Raw genomic sequence first — 13736 nt, forward strand, 5'->3', positions numbered from 1 at the left:
TCAAAGCGATATGTAAGTTTATGTTTAACTGCTATGTCTCCTGTGAAATGTAAAACCAATCATGTAACCTTGCTTGGAAAATAGTATAAAAGATGCGTTCAAAATGTGAGTCTTTGGGTACCTGTCTTGGGACAGGAGTCCACAGGGACCCCGGGCCCTGAATAAAGCACCGCATAAACTGACACTCTGTTAGTTTGTGTTCTCATTACGGGCAACAACTTCAATAAAAAATACCTTCCATGACTGTGAGTGCATGTTAGGGAGCTTCATAGTCTTATATTTCAACAGAATTCTGAAAGGATCTAAATGTGCAATGGTGAAAAACAAAGACTTCAGAGAGTGCTCTAGGTAGGTAATACAGCCACAGTTGTCATTATGATCTCTTTTAGGATTCCTATTGATGGCAGCAAAATATTTTCTTCATACCTCCATTCCAAGATATGGCTGATATGTATACATGCATTGTGTTGTAAAGAAAAGAAAGAAGATGGGGGCTTTCATCTGAAAGAATGATAGGTGTAAGCATCTTTAGTGAAAAAACTCAATTTGTTTGAATATAAAGTCAGGATCTAGACACTGAATTGACAAAATGTTCTGACAAGGCTTGAATATCTTTATTTATATGCATTGTTTTTGGAATTCACCATCATTTTTGGATGCAGTTCCTAATCTGTATTTCTCTCCCATTTCCCCCAAAACCAAATTCTCTAAGTGGAATAAATACATAATTAAAAAAAAAAAAAAGAAAGTGAATTCAAAGACATTCCAGGAATATTTTAAATTACTTTGTGGCCACAATGTAGCCCATGCATTTCTTGTCTTTGGAGATCTCAGATCTTCTAAGCCCTCACCAGATCAAATTGTGTGACAAATCATAACTAATTCTGAATGACAAACAGAATTCTGTCAATGTCTGAAAAAGATATGAAGATTTTCCTTTCACGGATCTTATGAAATTAAAACCTTTGTATTTTTTCTAGGAAAATTAAAGTGCAAGGAGATTTTGCTCCTCTCCTGGTTGCTGCACAAGGCACAGTTTTCTCCCTGCCCTTTGAGTATTTGATTCACAATCTTTTCCTCATGAGCCATCTCCTGTGTGAACATTTGATGAGGAAGGCCCTGCTGAGTAAACGGGGAAACACATATTCACATCTCTGCTATGCCTGATTTAGACCAGAACAGTGATTTTCAGCCTTTGTTCTGTAGACCCCTGTGGTTTGCAAAACAGCAAATAAAAAACCAAGTTCATGTATGCTGTAGAACTCTACAGACATGTGACATTTCTGAAGGGATCCATATCTCCTTTGGGAAATACAGGCAAACAAATGGAAAGAGTCTGAAAAACTGTGGACTAGAAATTTGGAATAGTCACTCTCAATGGTGTCTTAGTTCTCATGCTGTTTGGAAGCTCATGTGTTTTCTGGATGAAATTGTTCCACTTCATAGGAAGGTTTATGTATTCACTGAAGAGGTGAAGCAAGGGCTGATAATGCCCTTGTCTGTGAAGCCTCTCCAAAATATAGGTATGGAACTATTGAGACAAAGTTGAACAGCTTGAACAGATGCTTATCTAGAGCCTAGAGGCTGTTGTATTCTTTTTGTTACTTTTTCTTTTTTATTTTTTAACTCAACTCTCTCTAATAATAATAAAAGGAAATCTTAGGCAAGAGAATGATGAAAATTAAATTGCTTTCAGGAAAATGATGGGAATAAGCTCTCTGTATATATATGAATCCGGAAAGAATGCTTGGGCAAAATCAGCATCACCAATTCACTCCCCTTGTTCTCCCCCATACTGTGAAGTCTTTCCGAATCAGTAGCAAAAATAGGAATGATTGAATCAGTGAAGCTGTGAACATTACAAGATGCACACTCCAACAAACATAAAATGCGTGAGTGCCTGGTGAGCATTAGGAAATCTGTCACTATGAACAATTGAAGATGACAAGTTTAAATAGACCGAGGAATTCCAGTGTTAACTTACCTACAAACAAAATATTTTCAAAATTGTTGTGATTACTCTCTTTTTTTTTTTTTTTTTTTTAACTGAAAATTAGCTGCATGAAAAATAAGTTAATTTAAATTCTTTTCTGGTAAGTGAAAAGAAAATAAGAGATTCTGGGAAAGCTATTAAAAATGTAAACAAGATCATTCATTTACTGATCATTTTCCTTTTTTTTGCTAGAACTTTCAAGAACACCTTTCCTTACTATGAGTAACCCCACGTTACAGACTTTCATGGGGTTCTGAAGGTCCCACAGCTAAAGAGTCCTCAGTTCTTCTTGGAAGAAAGAGAAAGCTTTCTGTTTGAAAAGTCTGTCATTTATATTAATAACTTGTGAGAGTCCTATATGGGACTGATTCCTTACTGAAAGAGTTCAAGCCCTGCAGAGACTTGATCAGGCTGCTCCAGGAGCACCTCTCATATTGGCTGTCACAGCAAAGTGGCAAGCATGGGGGAGTGACCCTTTAAAAGCATTAGAAACAGTTTGCCTCCACAGTGTTTTGTTCTGTGAGTTATTTTAGCGTGTTTAATTCAATAGAGAAGAAGATGGAAAATAATAATGAGGACTAAGGAGAATAGGACTGTCGTGAGGTACTTAATACCCCTCTCAGTAGGCAGATGGATTATCTGAAAGGAGGAATAAAGATTGCATTTTTTGAAACCAACTCTAAGCTTCAGGGAACCAGGGAAATTGTTTTCTGTTATATTTGTGTGCACAGTCTCATCTGCAAGATATTTAAATACCTAGTACCCCTGAAGCACATAACTTCTGCTCATTTAGCTATCAAAATGGTTTTGTTGATTTTAGTATTTAACCTTTAGCCCAAATGGTAAAAATAGAATGCCAAGAAAATCTTCATAATGTCTGTGAACATAACAAGGGTAAAGTGTCAGAAAATAGGTTTCTGTCTTTCCTACCACTCCATTCCTTTGCAGTGTAAACACTTTGTAAATGACCTGTGCACTTTCATATTTCAACTTTCTTACTTACGCTGCATGTTAGATGGAAGTGCTAACTTTAAAATTAGTCATCCTAATGGGCAAAGCACTGTAAAAAAGATGGGTGTTTTGAACATAACAGGCTTTACATTAAATTCGGAGCACAGATTAGATGAATTGTGGAATTATGCCTAATACTCTTAAAGGGTTTTAGTGATCAAACACGCAGTAGATCCATGCTGACATTAGGTCTAACACATCTAAGATATACATAATAGAGATCCAGGGTCCTACAGACCTGCAGTCCTACTGGTTTATATTCAAACTTCTACAGTGTAAAAATGTTGACTGAAAATGGACATGTTTTTCTGTAGTCAACAGTATCTCCAGTGGTGTTTCTGGACAGTCCTGACCCTGTGTAGCTCACAGACTACATGCTGGATGAATCTACTGTAATACTGTGTAGCCCTCTTACACTGTAAGTAGACTGCTACTTGCAAGTTATAGCATATTGCTGATGTGCTAAAAATATTTCCACCTTCACCATAGGGCATTAACATGAAATCTGTTAAGATAACAGATGAAATTATATACTTTTGTAATATTACACTTCTTGAGGGTTTTAAATGAATGTATTTTATGTATCACTGATATACTAGTGTTCACTTACCAGTGAGGAATGCTTTTCCCCATCCACAGTATGGATTTAATCTTAGTTAGTAATTTGATTCTCCTAGACTATTTCATAAGATAAGGAGAACTATCTAAAGCCCATGACATCTCGGACAGATAAACTCCTGCCTGAAATCTTCTTTCTGTCCAGGACTAGACTAGTCAGTTGAAGTTAAGTGAGATAAATCTCATCCATAGTACAGAGGGCAGCTACAGAAGAGCTTCAGATCCCTCAAGGTGGGAAGTGCTCCTCATGCCTGCAGAGGAATCTGACAGCTTTGACTGTTGTCAGAAGTAACTGTGAATAGTTCAATATGGTTAAGTACAGTGAAGAATGAAAAAGCTGATAAGTCTGAGTTGCAAACAGACAAGTAATGAACTGGGTGTGAGTTTTCACAGCAAAGAATGAAACTAAATGACCATTTTTACTAGCAGTCAGACTGCATGAAAAAATAGTATTATCTGGTATTACCATCTATGAATATCTGCATTTTAGACATCTTATAAATGTTTTTATTTCATTCTACAGCCTTATTACTTAAGGAGAAACAAATTGAAGAAACAAACTGGGCTTACGTGGCAAAGTTTTGGTAGCTGGGGGCTGCACAAGTGGTCTTTGTGAGAAGACATCAGGAGCTGCCCCCATGTCAAACAGAGCCAGATCCAGCTGGCTCCAAGATAAACTCACCACTGGGCAAACCTGAACCCATCAGAAACATCGGGAGCACCACTCTGACAGTATGTTTAAGAAAGGGAAAAAAATGCTGCACAACAGAAGCTGGGATAGAGGAGTGAGAATATGTAAGAGAAACAGCTTTGCAGGCATCAAGGTCAGTGCAGAAGGAGGGGGAGGAGGTGCTCCGGGCACCGAAGCAGAGATTCTCCTACAGCCTGCAGAGAGGGCTGCAGTGGTACACATTGTTCCTTGCATCCTATGGAGATCCACCACGGTGCAGATATCTAGCTGCAGCCCATGGATAACCCCACATCAGAGCAGGTGAATGTCCCTTAAACGAAACGGTGACTCAGAAAGGGCCCATGCTGGAACTCCTGGCAGAAACTGCAGACCATGCAGAGAACACAACACAGGAGCAGGTTTGTTGACAGACCTGTGACCCCATGAGGAACCCATGAATGAGCAGTCTGTTCCTGAAGGATAACACCATGTCGAAAGGACCCACAGTGGAACAGTCAGCCCATGGGAAGGATTTATATTGGAGAAGTTCATGAAGGGCTGTCTCTAGTGGGTAACCCCTAATGATGGAGCAAGTGAAGAGTGGGAGGAGGAGCAGCAGAGATGAAGCATTATGAACTGACTATAACTGATCCCATTCCCCATTCCACTGCACTGCTTAAGGCTGAGGAGGTTGAAGATTTAGGAGTGAAATTGACCCTGGGAAGAAAGAAGGGTGAGGGAAATATTTTTTGTGTTTTTTTTTTTTTTTAATTTATTCTTATTTCTTATTAATGTACTCTGCTTAACTGGCAATAAATTAAATTATTTTTTCCCAAGTCCAATCTGTTTTCCCCATGGCAGTAACTGGTAAGTAATCTCCATTATCTCAGCCCATATACCTCAGTCTCTATACCTCTCTAAGGAGGGGAGGTTATAGAGTAGTTAGGTGGGCATCTGGCAACTAACCAAGTTCAACCTACCACAAAATAATAAAATTTGGGTTTTTTTCCTGAACCTGAAACTCTGTAAAATAGATGTCAGGCAGGAGACAGAAAAGTAATTTACGGGGGATGAGAATAAACTCCCCAAAACTCAAAGGCTTCATCTATACACAAGACTAAAGTAATGTAATTAGATATATGAGTAATCATGGCTCAGTTAACAATCTGAATGTTTTCTGATGAAACCAGATTTAAAAATGCATAAGATAGGCTAGTTGAACTAAGACAAAAAGATGAGACATCCAATACAATTTCATGGAACAGATGATGAATTTCAGGCTAATATAAAAACAGCCCCTAACCAAATTTAGAAAGTTTTTTTTAATATATAAATTTCATAACAAGTTCAGTCAAAAAATAATTGTGTTTATTTCTACATTTTTTCACATTTAAAACCTTCTCATTCTTTATTGCTTCTATATTCACCTGGAGTACTCCTTGACTCCTAGTCAGTCTGTGTGAGCTGTGCTAGACGTGACTGTAGCATTTGAATAAAGAAATTGAAACATCTGAATTAGACTTCCCCTTGCCGAAACACTTGTCAGTTACTGAACTGATGATCTGTTTCCCCTGTGAACTGATGCAAGAAGGGCTTTTAAATGTGTGCCATTGAAATGCATTTTAAAGGCTGTTTTTTTCAAAAACTTTTCTTACTACCTTAAAATATATTTATCTTTTTCTTAACACTACTTTTTTGAACACTTGCCGAAATAAATTTTTAATTCAAATCTATTATCTGGTTTGCCAGTTTTAAATTTTTTTCTGTGTCTACATCCTAAGAATTGAAAAAACTCAGGACTTTCTAGGAAAAAAAGTTAAGTTCTAAAGGTAATTTCCTGGCTTTGATCTTTGTGCACCAATGTCAATAACAGAGAGAACAACCACAGTGAGGAATGGGGGCATGCTCCAACTCCACCTTCCTACTTTGAAAAACTTAAGGAAAAGGATTTAGGCAAAATGGAGTAAAGTTGATCTACAAAATGTATAATACAGAATGCAATGTCTTATTTTACAGGTAAAGTATCACCTGCATTTTTTTGCCTGTTCCAGGGATGATTCACTTGCAGACCACACCAATCTACATCACTCACAAACAGGAAGTGTATTATTTCCTTTGGAGACAGACAGGGGAGCTCTTCACACTGACATCATGGATGTAGATGCTTTAGGAATACTTCAGAAAGGCTGATGAGTTGGATTTTATCCTTTTTCAGAAAAATTTTCTGATCTTTTTCAAGTAGCCTTTCTAATATGCATGTCAGAAAAGAGACTGCTATTTCTGATCTCCATAAAAGAAATGTATGAGTAAAATATGGCAGCTATTACTATTTCTAGACCGGGTTTTTATCTCAGTAGCATATTGCACTGGCTGTTTTGTAATTAGGTGCCATTAAAAGAGGATGTCTATCAAAATGTTAACAAGGATGGTGGTCAATCTCTGTCAGATTTATTGAAAGCAAATACATTTACAAGTTCCATCATAAATCTTGGTCAAGTAATGAGATTCTCAACTTATTTTCCACAAAGTGGTTATTACATTATGCAGGCAAAATGGCATGGTACACAACAGTTCAATTTCATCAGCTCTTCACACAGCAATGAAATCACAAACCAGTACTGTTCAAATTTTGATTTATTTCATTGTTGTATATTAGCCTAGAATATAAGCATGCATGGAATATTTTGGCTGAATACATGTTTAAAACTCTCAAGAATTCTCTCATTTCTAATGGAATTCTAACAATAAAATGTCAAACTCTTGCTTAGTAACAAAATCAAGTATGCACATTTTTAATACTTCACTTTGAAATGTTTAAATTAGTATTTTGAAATTATTACTCCAGTCAGCCCTCACTTACACTGATACACACAAATAATGTGTAGAGCCAAATTCTACAGAACTGCTTCTTGAATCTCCTAACTTTCAGTGAGAAGTTCTAAACAAGAACTTGTCTCCCCTGTATAATTGAAATAATAAACTATATAATGGTACTTTGAGTTCAAGGTGAACTTTCAAAATTCTGGGTTATAGGTTATTATTTGTCACCTATCTCAAAAATGTTTAGGCATTTTTTAAAAACCAGCTTTCACTTTGATGCTGGAGGAAGCCAGGAAACGGTAAATAGTTTTCTTGTGAGCACATTCAGCATGGAGGTAGGAACTTGTGGTTCATCTTCCTGCACAGATCAATGACTGAGCAATCAGTTGGTGTTTAGGGAATTCATCTAACTAGTATGAAATGTGGTTTCAGACTCCCTCATTTGGAAAAGGGAACTGAAATTGTTTGATACTCTTCAAGGTGTGCTCTGCACACAGAATAAACAAAGAGCATAATATCCTCCAGAATTTTATAGCTTCTCATTTCCTCCACCCAAAATTATGTGGGAAATTTGGATTAAACTGAGAAGTAGTCTGGGGAGAAAAGAGCAGGCTGTTTAAATGATTGTGCTGCTGAAGAAGAAATTCTTCACCAATATAAGGCAATATTTATGTAGGCCTATTTACAACTATATTGAATGTTAGGTTTAATTGTAAATTTATTTTTAAGCCTGTAACTGCTGATCTTGTGTAAAAAATACCCTAGATCAATCCCCAGCAGCTGACCATACCTCAAATTCAGCAGTATGTGGAATGTCCAAATGCAACAGAGTGATGTCTATGGGCTCTTCCTGCTGTGTATGGAATTTATCCATATACTGAAAATTGTAACTGCAGTAAATCCAGCAATGATGATTCGGAAATTTCTTGGTCTGTCATTTCTAGCCTTCTACAAACTTCTATTTCCTTTTCCTTTGCTTGTGTTTAGATCAAACAGGGAAAGAAAGAAGGTCTGATCGTAAAATGACTGTGAAGTGCATGTTGTGGACCACTGTAGGGTGGGTCCAAAGTAATGGTTGTGAAAATGGGGATTTTGTGTCTTAAATCATGTGAAGATGACCTTCAGATTAGACCCTGGGGATAACTATGTGCTATATTACTCGATGGATGTTGTTCCTGAAAGGTGTTACTGACTGCTTTGTTCTGCTTAGGTGAGCAAAACAGTCAGATTGGAATTGATGTTTATGCACTATGCATTCATTTTTGGCATAAATTCAGTTTAATGTTTCCATTGTATATATCTTTTCTGCTCTTTTTGCATTCTGTATAAAGACTGCACAGAGACAATACTGAGAAATTGAGGAAGAGTAGTACATCAGTTTGTTGATTTTGTTATAGTTTCTATCCAGAAAATTTCTAGACCCTTGAATTAAGCATCTAAATATAAGTTGCATTTGTCCTGTGTTTGAAGTGCTGGAAGCAAGCCACAATTTTCTGGATTCACAGTGTAGCACTGAAGATCAATATTACCCTCTCTGAATATATGTTGTATCTTGGCTGACTATACAACACTGTTTGGAAGCTCTCCCATAACTAAATTCAAGCACAGATCCCCATTTATCACATAAGTAAATATATCATTTGGTTTTAAATGATCATGCCTTTTTTTTGCCTTTTCTTTTTTTTCCTGCCCAAGGAAAGAGGAATTTGATGACTTTCTGAAGCCCCAGAGAAGCCCCAGAGAAATGATTGCTGTGTTTCATGATCAGTTAGGACACACAGGATTTATGTACTATAATAAAAATGATCTGGCTACCTATATATACTGCTCTTTGCAATTTTAATGTCTAAAGGACAGCAGCAACTACAGGGCTCACAAAGTATATGATGGCATATTCTCAACCATATGGTGTCCTTTCTGGATGTTTCTCTTGAGTTTTGTTGTGAAGAGGATTAAAGGACAAGAAAATGTATTTCCTTGGCTAAAATTCTGCTCACTCATAGGGGAAAATGTCCGGAATTATATCCTTTCCCTACTGATAGAGTATTGTAACCCTACAGTGAGCAACTTGTGCCAACCATTATTTCTATGACTAGTAGACTGCAAATTGATACTGGGCACCTGACACACAATAGTTGGTGGCAACTCTGGATAGCAGTGCTACAAATCTAGAGAATTTTTAAAGGAAGCTAGTAGTTATAGTTGTTCTTTCAGAACTCCATTGTGGAGGAGAAACACAGGAAGTGAAATCAGAAGGATCAGGGAAGTAATCAGGAATGAGGCATGAGTGGAATAAAATGGTGTCCAAAAAGAGTCGCATATGATATCATGGCACACTGTAACCCTCTCTCTTCAGCACCTGCTGTAAGTTCACAGCCCACTGCTGGGGTTTTAGCTGCTTGTTTAAGGGGTCCAGCTTTGACACACTCCAGCTGTGTCACCTTGACTCAGACTGCTGAGACAAAGCTGTGAGACTGTCTGTATAGGGATAAGAAAGATAAAAATTACAAAGATCAGTAAGAATGGTGATCTGTGATTGCTAGGAGATCAAGGATTCATGAGAAAAAAAATCCATATGAAATGCTAACATCTTAAGGAAAAGAAATTAAAATAGCCGGAGGCTGGTCTGGTCGGGGACAGCTGGCAGCTGCAAGGTTGGGAATTATCCATCAGGACTGTCAGCCCTGATGGAGTGGGAGGAAGGCAGCAGCTCTGCACCCATGATGATGGCTCTTGGGAGCCATGACCACCAACACTTTACTCCTCACCACCATCTACCTGTCTGGTAAACACTCTCCAGACACTGTATTGGAGTGTGAGCACATCCCTGTTTAACCTCACAGCCCACTAAATATTAGCTGTGTTTTACACGCACTGGCCAATAAATAATTGCTCTGAACCTGTGAGTTACCCGTATTCTGCTTGCAGAGTATTTTTTTCTATGCTAATGTTGCCCAAACAAACTGACTATAAAAATACTTTGTAGAGGTTAAGGGGTGATTTTGTTATTATACTGGGAAACCAGCTTTGAGTAAGTAGCAGCTTAATAGAAAAAGAACATGATCTTGGAATAAGTGATTTACATTTGTAGAATTAAAAAAAAAAAATTTAAAAAACTAATATAGCAGAAGCTACAACGTTCCTGCGATAGATGAAGAATAATTTGCTGCAGCCATACATCTAGGAGAGCTCTGATGCTCAGAACTATCTGACATTAAATCATGTCAAGCAGGACCAAACAGCAATTGAAAAAAAATCATTAATGTTTTTAATTAGTTTGTCTTGAAGTCTCATCTGCATTCTAAAAGCAAAGGGCTTTTCAGTAAAAATCATGGCCAGCTTCTGTAACAAGGAAACTGGCTGTACTCAGACTGAATTGGGCCCTAAATTTGTTGCTTGGCAAGAGCAGCAAAATGTTTTGCTCTGGTGTCTGACTCCATTGGCAGTGGTGCTTGTTAATCACACAACCCATTACAATGCACTGTACAAGGAGGAATCTCAAAAACATCTTATTGCTGAACTAAAGGCTATAAAGTGCAGTCTTTTCTGCTAACCAGATTTGTGTTCTGTTTTGTTTAATGGTAGTTGTGCCAGTCCATGATTACTCACAAATGGTGACTAGAGACTGTGGCTGAGAACCCTCAGTGTGAGTGCAATGAGGGGAGGACCTCAGAGCTCATGTTTTGAAGCAATATTTAGGCTAGCTTAACACTGAGCAATAAAATGGTGACAATAACATGGAAAAGGAAGGCTAAAAATGTTTAATTACTTTACCCTGATGACCCTGCTCCTTTCCAAATTGGCAAGTAGGAACTGGAACTTGCCAAGCATGTTTTATTTTTAAATCTTTTATCCACTGGCCAATATGCATACTGCATCAGACTTCATACATGTTCTTTATAGTTCTGTATGGTTTTCCAGCCTATAGATAGCTGTGTGTTCATGCACACACACTTAGAGAACTGACACATGCAGGGGCAACTCTGACTGTGGGGTGTGTGTGGGTGCATCCCCCACTGAATTTTGTAACTAGGTAAAATCCCTCTGAGTTATTCTTCCCCCTTTACTCAGTGTAGCAACAGCAACAGCAGCAAGGCAAGCTGAGCTCTGCTGCCCACTGAAGGAAGAAGTACTCTGCATCCATGCAGTAAGCCTTTGAGGGAAGGAGTCCCGCTGTCCCCAGTACCTTCCATCCTTTCAGCTCAGGAAAGCACCCACATACAGAGTACTTTAGTATGTTGAATGCTCCTTTTCATCTGGGAGATGGGCAACACTGCAGCTGTGTGCACTTTCATTTATACTGCCCAATTCTTGTCCTCCTAGTGCAGAAACAACCCAACTAGCAAATAACTAATATTTTTTGCATATCAGCACTCTAGTGAGTGTGACCAATTCAAACTGGGGTATTGGTTAGTAAGCAACATTTGGCAGTATCTGATGGCCAGTAGCTCAGTAGAGTGTAATCTTGTTCACTTGGTTAAATTGCTTTCAGTTATTTTCTCATTTTTCTATCCAATGAGAAATAAATAGCAATAGTAGCTGTTTTTTTGGATGCCACAGATGAATGTCACTTCATAACTGAAGAGTTTGAGCTAACTTCCTAGAAGGATTTGCGTGCACATTCTGGCAGTTACATGCATCCCTGGGTGTGCACTTCCACACAGTGTTGCATGGTCCAAAGGCTCAATAATTTCTTGTATTACTGTTGTGACTGAAAAGGGCTTTCATCACTACTATGCCCTAGTGGATCAGCAGAGAAAGTAGGAAGTGTGACAGGTTGAATAAAGGCCATAACTTAAAAATAAAAACAATGCTCTTATGAAGGTGGGTTCATGTAGTTAGCGTATTTTTAATTTTTAAAAAAGCCAATTATTTATTACCAATGTCTGGCTCAAAATAATCCTACAAAATTCATCATTCTCAATTTTAAACTTTGACAACTACAAGGTAAAATTAATAAATGGACCTTAGCAATAAAAAGCACAGGTTTGTTTTGGAAGTACATGCTTTTCCTCTCAGATGAGAAAGGAAATCAGACGTAGCTATGAATTTGTTTTGGTTTTGGTTGTTTTTTTTTTACTTATATATATACTTATTTTTTTTTAAATACTTATATATGAGTATATATGTGTATATATATGACTCTATGTGGATTACTGAAGGGAAATGTTGTACCCATCTTTAAAAAGGGTAGAAAGGACTCTGGGAATTACCAGCCTGGCAGTCTCACCTCTGTGTCTGGAAAGATCATGGAACAGATCTTCCTAAAAGATGTGATAAGACAAATGGACAACAGGAAGGTGATTTGGGATGGACAGCACAGCTTCAGCAAGGGCCATGCCAACCTAGTGGCCTTCTACGATGGAGTGATTACATCTGTGGACAAGGGAAGGGCTACACATATAGTTTACCTAAACTTCTGTATAGCTTTTGACATGGTCCCAGGCAACATCCTTCTTTTTAAATTGGAGAGAGAGATGGATTTGATGGGCGGACTGTTAGATGGATGAGGAATTGGCTGGATGGTCACATTCAGAGGGTTGTGGTCAATGGCTCCCAGTGGACACTGATGACAAGTGGCGTCCCTCAGGGGTCCATACTGGGACCAGTATTATTCAATGTTTTCATTAATGACATAGACAGTGGGATCAAGTGCACCCTCATAAGGTTTGCAGATGACACAAAGCTGAGTGATGCTGTTGACACACCTGAAGGATGAGATGCCATCCAGAGGGATCCAGACAAGCTCTAGAAGTGGGCCTGTGGGAACCTCAGGAGGTTTAACAAGACCAAGTACAAGGTGCTGCACCTGGGTCAGGGCAACTCCCAGTATCAATATAGGCTGGGAGATGAACAAATCTAGAGCAGCTCTGAGGAGAAAGATTTGGCGGGGGAGGGGGGGGCTGGTGAATGAGAAGTTGGACCTGAACTGTCAATGTGCAATTGCAGCCCAGAAAGCCAATTTTATCCTGGGCTGCATCAAAAGCAGTGTGGCCAGGAGGCTGAGGGAGGTGGTTCTGCCCTCCACTCTCCTCTGGTGAGACCTCACCTGCAGCATCGTATCCAGCTCTAGGGATCTCAGGAAGGGCATGGACCTATTGGAACTAGTCCAGAGAGAGGACCATGAAGATGAGTAGAGGAATGGAGCATCTCCCCTATGAGGAATAGCTAAAAGAATTGGGGTTGTTCAGCGAAGAGAAGGTTCTGTAGAGACCTTATTATAGCTTTTCAGTACTTAAAGGAAGCTTATAAGGAAGATGGGGATAAGCTTTTTATCAGGGCCTGTTGCAACAGGACAGGGGGTAATGATTTTAAACTAAGAGAGGATAGATTTAAATTAGATATAAGGAAGAAGGGTTTTTTCAGTGAGGGTGGTAAAACACTGGAACAAGTTGCCAAGAAAAGTTGTGGATGCCCCATCCCTGAACACATTCAAGGCAAGGTTGGACAGGGCTCTGAGCAACCTGATCTAACTGAAGATGTCCCTGCTCATTGTAGGAGGTTGGACTAGGTTACCTTTAAAAGGTTCCTTCCAACTCAAGCTATTCTATGATTCTATATATATAAAATCTATCTCTAATTTTGATAATATTTCTGGTTTTGTTTTAGATTTTAATACAGTTC

At 38.5% G+C, this 13736-nt stretch overlaps 1 long non-coding RNA gene across 5 annotated transcripts in view; it reads left to right on the forward strand.

The window, feature by feature from the left end:
* Nucleotides 1-9376, forward strand: part of LOC126640496 (uncharacterized) — a 63814-nt gene extending 54438 nt beyond the window's left edge. The window contains exons 4-7 of one of the 5 annotated variants that reach the window (XR_007629076.1): nt 3319-3422; nt 4146-5025; nt 6309-8322; nt 8808-9374. This is a non-coding gene — a long non-coding RNA (uncharacterized LOC126640496). Of the gene's footprint in view, nt 1-3318; nt 3423-4145; nt 5026-6308 lie in introns of all 5 variants that reach the window. The other 4 variants (XR_007629073.1, XR_007629075.1, XR_007629074.1 and 1 more) reach the window with 4 other exon arrangements.
* The last annotated feature ends 4360 nt before the right edge of the window (nt 9377-13736 follow it).

This window comes from Myiozetetes cayanensis, unplaced genomic scaffold, assembly GCF_022539395.1.
Source record: "Myiozetetes cayanensis isolate MyiCay16 unplaced genomic scaffold, myiCay2020 scf2-11, whole genome shotgun sequence".
Classification (NCBI taxonomy): Eukaryota; Metazoa; Chordata; class Aves; order Passeriformes; family Tyrannidae; genus Myiozetetes; species Myiozetetes cayanensis.